Consider the following 7,700-nt stretch of genomic DNA (forward strand, 5'->3'; position numbering starts at 1 on the left):
CATTCATACCTATGTGCATTTTTAAATAATAAAAAAAATGTTATATTATTCTAATAGATAGCATCTCCGCCGGGTTGCGATTCAGCTCAGAATATGCCGAAATCAGAGGAAATCTACAACTAAATGCAGATTCACGTGTCATTTGCCAAGGATACAAGGTACTTTACAAGCAACATGCTTTGGAATACGGTACCAAACTGGTTGGATGTATTTCCCTAAAAAAGGGTGGAACTACGCATCTTGGTTTGCCAGTATTTGCTTCGGTAATTTATATTGATTTGTAGTGATTAAAAATTGCATTAGTAGATAATGTAATGTGAATTAAAATTGAATAGGTAGCCGGAGCAAAAAAGGCAACTGATCGGCATGTAACTGTTATTTATGTGGCGCCACTGGGAGCTGCTGCTGCTATCCCAGAAGCATTAGAAGCAGAAATGGCTTTGATTTTTTGCATCACCAAAGGTGTGCCATAACATGATATGGTTCGCGTTAAGCACGCTCTCTTAAGGCAAAAAAAATCGCGTATAGTCAGGCGCGATTGTCCAGGAATCATCGCACCAGAAAGAGTAAGTAAATTGGCTACCATATTAAATAATTTGTCATGCTTTTGTTGATAATCAACTGAAGAATGCAAATACGACAGAGTTCGAAGTTCATGAGAAAACCAATTAATTTTTTTAATTAGCGTTTGGAGAGAAAAATACATATGTATGTATGCATAGAACTGCATAGAAGGGGAGGCATTAATTAATTATTATCAGTAGATTTGCAAGATTTTTGTCATTTTCCCTGCATCGCAGTTGTCATTACATTGCGTTACGAGAGGACATCAACACCTTACTACCCACAGCCAGTTAAAATTTTTGTAAATTTTGCTCTTCATCACTGTTTCAAAACGTGGAAAGTTATATATCGAGCATTCCATGGAGAATGGTTCATTTTAGCAGACTTTCGCATTGCCGGCATTATTAATATTCAATCCCTAGAAGGTTTAATGTAGTTCCCGCGATGGTGGGGCTAGTACCACAATGGTGCTTGTTACCGGAACGTAGATAGATAGATAATTTATTGAGGATTGCACAGTGACTTGCACATCTCCTTCACAAGAACCTCATCCTAGCCGACTTCGTTGATGAACCCCAGCAGTGTTCTTTGCTTGAGTGATTAAATGTGGGAATGCTCTGGCCATGGTGAGCCCATAAACTTAGCCCTACGTCTTGAAATTGCGCCGCAATATAGAAGGATATGGTCCACCGTCTGCTGATCCATCACAAAATCGGTATGTGTTGTTCGATATTATACCCAGATTTTGCATGTGACTGTTCAGTCTACAGTGTCTTGTAAGAATAGCCGTTAGGGTTCTTAGGTTATCTTTTTGAGAGGCCTATTAATGCTCTAATTCGAGTTGTGCTGTAACCCCCTAACAGTAACTTAGATTGACTCAGGCCTGGCATATTGCGCCAGTGTTCTCTCTTTTCCCTCCCTTCTGCTAATAAATGCCCCTGTGGGCCAACTGGCAGGAACGGCTCGGGATCGATGGGTCATGCAGTTGCTGCCTCTTTTTCCGTGTTGTCCGCCTGCTGTTGTTGTAGAAGCAGTGCTTCGCCCCATCCAATGTCCTCTAACGGCAGTCCAAAGAAACTTTCTGTTTCAACAGGGGTGCACCATAATGAGAGGAGTGTTAGAGGCGTTGGTTCCAGAATACATTTAAAGAGATGGTTGGTGACATGTGGGGACACATTACAAGCAGGACAATGTTTTGTATGTCGGGGTTGATTCTGGATAGGTAAGAGTTTAACCTGTTACGTTATCCAGCTCGAAGTTGAGCTAGAGTGACTACTCTCGTTTCCCTAGGGAGAGTGCGTTCCTCCTCTGCTAGTTTTGTTCTTTGAGTACAGGAATCACCGGCATAGAGGTCCGACGCCTGTTTGTGGAGTTCACTGAAGACATGCTTGTGTTTTTTAGCTTCATACGGCTGTGTTCTCAGGTGCCGTATTTCCTCTTAATGTAATGAGGCCGTGAACAACAAGAGCCACAAAAGATTTATAAAAGTTACGAGGACGCTGGATTTTGGAATCTAGCCCAGAGCAACCTGTCCGATGCAACCATCCCTTGCACGTGAAACACTGACAAGAGTATTTATTTTTTATATTTAATTTATTTATTATTACGGCTGTTTAGGCCTAAAACTTAAACTACTAAGTACAATTCATTGTTATAATCACTTATTTCTATTGAATATGCTGTTGGAATGCCATGTGATTCCGATCAGCATATTTACTAGCGTGACAAAGGGACGAGTCTGGGAGCCACTCATTACGACGTTTCCAATCCTCCAGTGCTCCCAGCTTAGGGCAACAAAATTTGGAACTTATATGTTTCAATTATATGTGTATTTTAAGCTGTCGGAATGTATTAGTCTCCGATCAATGCAGCTAAACATGTCTTTGGATGTTGGAAATTGAAAATAACCCCTCAACTTTGTTTATTAAAGACGCTGTCGGAATGCATGAAGATTCCGATTAGCACAGCTCAACATATAATGGGAGGTTGAAAAGGACGTGTTTCCAATCCCCCCTGCTGCAACTTTTATTTGGCCTTATTTTCTTTATTTTTGTTACACATTATATAATTTTATTGTTATATTAATGCTGTCGGAATGCGAGTGATTCCGATCAGCAACAGTGAATACCAGCTGGGAATACCGAATTCCAGCGAAATTAGTTGTTGGAACTGTCTGGAGTTACAGGTGGCCACCGATTTTATTTTCCTTAGGGCCGGATGCATTGTATTTTGCTGCTACCAATATTACCATTCCCTTTTCGCGCTCCAGTATCGGTATATCATGTAAAAAAATAAAAGAAAAAAAAACTTTATCTTATTGGAAGGGTTTTACAATGCTCCAATAAACTTTTTTTTAAAAGTATTGAAGTTATTACTACTTTTTATGTGATTAGGGAGTTCATTGAAATATTTCAGGCCCTTATATATATGACCGTCCTAAAAAGATTCTTTTCCGACAAACGCAGCAAACCCATTTCTCAGTACTGGGGTCAGGAGAAGGACCCGGATTGGGGTCGATACCTTCCCGGAAGAGGAGAGTATGGCGCAGACCAGCTGCAAGGATCTGCTGGGAGGTTGACAATTTGTGGGAGAGACGCAACAAATTAAACATTGAGTCCGCCTGCTCATTGCCCTCCACTCCCCTGTGGCCTAGGACCCAGGCCAACAGTACTACGTTGTGTGCTCCTAATTGATTCAGCTTTTCTACGCACTTAAGGACCAGTGCTGACTTTATTTCGAACGCCGCAAATGCCTTTAGTGGAACCTGACTGCCTGACTGAGTGGGATTCAAGGGGTTGTGTAGCGCAATATATAGCTTCTCCAACCCAATTGTCAACCTCACCTTCGAGCGGCGAATCCCGTTTCACTAAGAGACGAGGCTCTGGCGAACCCAAGCTCCTTATGGAACTTGGGGGTGGAGAGGGAGGGATGGCCTGAAGGTTCAATGTGGCCATATAAATCGTTCCCGAGATGGTCGGGCCAGCACCTTAATGGTGCTGTGTTACCGGAGCGTATCGGATCTGTATCCGACAAAGGACCATCACATGGATAACACTCCCCAAAGCCTTCGGGGAGTAACCTAATCGCTACAACAACAACAACAACAACAGCCTGACTGAGTATGGCAATTGTTTCATTGGGGTATCAGCGCTGAAGGTTCAGCTTAGCGCACTAACTTATGGCGAATACTTCCGCTCGAAAATGCTCGGATGTGCTTTTAGAGTTACTGATATTTTGGTTCTGGGTCCGAAAACTCTGGCTCCAATCCCCTCTGGCGTCTTCGAGCCAAAGATGTACCATACGATCTTGAGCAGACTAGTAATACATTGCACCCGCCTATACCTATACAGCCGTAACAAGAGACGGAGCAGCCCATTACATATTGGCACAACCGGAGCACTGCTGGACATCCATCCTATATGAAATCTATGCATTCAAAAGTGTTTGTACCAGTGGCTGGTGCACACCGAACTGAACCAATGTATGCTATATTGAGGCCTGCACATATATCATGCTATGTTTATGTAAATAATATTACTGCTAATGTCAATTTGAACGTTGAGCACATACAGTACCTACGTTTATACAAGGTGGAACACCACACTACCTACATGGCGATGTAGCCAACGATCAGGTTGTTGTAAGAGATTAATTAAAATATGTTATTCATAAACACTGATTCCTATATTTTCATTATCATTAAACTGTAGACTAGACTCATGACGGGTATTCTTACTGGACACTGCTTTCTGGCGTCACATGCCATGGTCAGTGATAGCAGATGTAGGAAGTGTGGGTTGGAGGAGGAAACGATCGATTACGTTCTGTGCTCGTGCCCTGCGCTTGCCGGGCTAAGACTCCAGCTGACAGCTGTCAGATCTAGAAGCAGCAAGTGGCTTAAGTTCTAGGAAGCCGCTAACCCGCTGGAGCCATGAGAAGCGTGAGTGCACTTTGGGTGTCCCAAGACAAGTTCCGTACCTGCTCCGAATAATTTGTAGCTATCTAAGCGACAAAGTATTCCCTTTTGATACAGATGAGGGACTAAGAAAGCACAACACCACGGGCGGTGTCCCTCAGGGATCTGTTCTAGGTCCAACTCTTTGGAATGCGATGTATGGCGGGGTGCTACAAATCGACCTTCCCGGAGGCACGGAAATTGTCGGCTATGCAGATGATATTGTCGTAGTAGCAGTGGCCAAGAAGCTTGATCTGCTCCAAGCATTATGTAATGACGCCGTGGGAAGAATAAAGGAATGGTTGACGAACACGGGGCTGGAGATGGCTAGCAATAAGACAGAAGTGGTTCTGATGAGCTCACAGCGGACTGTGGATGAGTTGGTCCTAACCATAGGAGATTATCAAATAAATTCAAAGCCCTCCTTGAAATATCTAGGGAGTAATCATTGACTCAAAACTAACTTTTAGGGAGCACTTCAGGGCGGTGTGTGAGAAAGTTTCTAGAGTTAGTGGAACCCTAACGCGAATAATGCCCAACATCGGCGGCCCAAGCGAAGCTACCCGCCAGCTATTATCCAACGTAACCGGCTCTATAATATTATATGCAGGACCAGTATGGCACAGATCTAAAATGGTCCACCAAAAAGATATACTAGCAGCCTACCACATTACTGCTATACGAATAGCATGTGCTGTTCCGACGACGCGATCCATGTTTTATCCAGGACAATCCCAGTAGATCTACTCTTAGGTGAAATGGCCGATCTGTATGGCATTGGATTCAGCCGACCATCTGAAGGTGCTAAGAAAAGCGCAAGGTCACGAACAATAGTTAGGTGGCAAGAACGGTGGGAAGATTCGAGAAAAGAGCGCAGGACCTTCATGCTAGTCCGGATTGCTGTAGCGGAATGGTACGAGCGAAAACACGGCGAACTAAATTACTATCTCACACAGATATTGAGCGGGCACAGTGGCTTCAAGGAATATCTACATAAGCGTGGGGTAGAGGAGCATCCTTTCTGTCCAAGCTGTCCATCCGAATTGGAAAGCGCAGAACATGTAATGTTTCACTGCCCTCGTTTTCACGGCGAAAGACTGTCTGTAAACAGAGTTTTTGGAGAGGAGCCTTCCATTAGGAATTTAGTTCCACGAATTTGCGGACAAATAGATTGTTGGATTGCTGTGAGCAAGATGGCCTTTATAGTAATGACGAAATTGAATTGAAGGGAGCGCAGAGAAATGCGCATACGAAGTAGTTGCGACTAAATCCCTTGTTATAATTTTATGTTCTCTATGAATGCAACAGCAAATTATCTTTGGGTACCCCTGCCAACGGAAGATGCATAGGCATGGTGGAGGTTCATTTGAAGTTACTTTACCAGGTCCTAATTCTAGTTATCTGAAATTTCTCTTGTGCCTTTTGCCTCTCAGAAAAGAGTTATGTGTGAAGCCCTATTTATGGAACACTTTTCGGCTTATATTAAAAACTTTTAATCTATTCTTACTGATATGAGTTTCTTTTTCATTCTAGGTAATTTGATTTTGACGATGTGAGGATAGAAATATCCCAAATATTCCAGCTGTGGCTGTAAGAACATACATTTGCTCAAATTAGAAGAAAACTACACGGTTGAGCACATCCAGTACCTACGTTTATACAAGGAGTAACACCACACTACTTTCACGGGGATGTAGCCACCGATCACGTTGTTGTAAGAGCTTATTCTAAATATGTTATTCATAAACACTGATTCTAATATTTCGTTTTGGTTTTTACTATAGAGTCAACCTGTTATATAAGCGATGTCAGCTATGCCTGTAACTTAAGCGCCTTCAGATGTAATAGTTACCGCGGACGCGGTCACAGGAGTAGTTCACTACGTGGGGATTACACTAATCAAGGACTTTCAATATCGGAAGGTTTTCCAGCACCATAACAACACCAACAATATGTGCAATCACCCGAATAAATTGTCCAACAAACGTTAACACCACATCATCAGCCAGCAACAACAACAAGAATCGCAACAAGTTGAAACTTCTAATCAATTAATGACTAGTGAACCACTATCCTGCACTCCAGGATGTAGCCGCCGATCACGTTGTTGTAAGAGCTTACTTTAAACATGTTACTCATTAACACTGATTCTAATATTTTGTTTTGGTTTTTACTTTAGAGTCAACCGGTTATGTAAGCGATGTCAACTATGCCTGTAACTTAAAGGCCTTCAAATGTGATAGTTACCGCGGACGCGGCCGTGGGAGTAGTTCACTACGTGGAGATTACACTAATCAACGACTTTCAATATCGGAAGGCTTTCCAGCACCATAACAACACCAACAATAAATTTTGTACAACAGACGTTAACACCACATCAGCAGCCAGCAACAACAACAAGAATCGCAACAAGTTGAAAGTTCTAATCAATTAATGACAAGTGAACCACCAACATATTCGCAATATGCGCATCCATCAACAGCAACATATGTCGCCTCCTTTGCAACACAAAATCCAATGCTTCATCCAGCGTCAGCTGCATAAAAAGCCACTGGTACATCGTTATATGTTTCACATATGCAACATATGTATGCGAATGCACATGAGGTGTGCAATTATAAGTGGTCCATTTGTTTATTCCCCGAATATCAATATATACCAGGTGAAGATAGCCAACGCCATTCTACTTTATGCATCGTCTAGAGAAGCTAGAACATTTACAATTTAAAAATTGTGGGATTTTCAAACAGCTACACCAAGCTTCAACAAATTATTGGACCATGAGATTTCTCATATGCCCAATAGTCAGTATTTAAAATGTAAATTATGCCATTGGAAGACTAAAGCACATTCAAGTATGAATTTTAGTTTACATGCACATGTATGAATTTTAGTTTACATGCACAACACGCTGAAACAATTGATGTAACAACGAAAAGTCTAGAATTAACTGTTTGTCCATATTGTAATCAAGAACTTGCATCACAATGGTACCTGGAACATGAGAAAATAATGGATGAAAGAACATCTTTTTTCGAATGTGGTGAAGAATTTAGAACAAATACAAGTTTACGTGTGCATGTTTATGAAAAGTTTGCTCATTGTACACTACAAGATCTGAACGGAAAAATCCTCAGAGTATGGTTACACCTATGTGGCATCTACAAGTTATTTATAATGA

The 7,700-nt window shown here is 41.9% G+C and overlaps 1 long non-coding RNA gene across 1 annotated transcript; it reads left to right on the top strand.

Annotated features, from left to right (window-relative positions):
- Positions 1 to 6,103: 6,103 nt before the first annotated feature.
- On the top strand, positions 6,104 to 7,145 carry LOC137254500 (uncharacterized). Its single transcript, XR_010954011.1, has 3 exons — positions 6,104 to 6,233; positions 6,304 to 6,628; positions 6,699 to 7,145. It is a non-coding gene; the product is annotated as an uncharacterized lncRNA (long non-coding RNA).
- The last annotated feature ends 555 nt before the right edge of the window (positions 7,146 to 7,700 follow it).

This window comes from Eurosta solidaginis, chromosome 5 (assembly GCF_040869045.1).
Source record: "Eurosta solidaginis isolate ZX-2024a chromosome 5, ASM4086904v1, whole genome shotgun sequence".
NCBI lineage: Eukaryota > Metazoa > Arthropoda > Insecta > Diptera > Tephritidae > Eurosta > Eurosta solidaginis.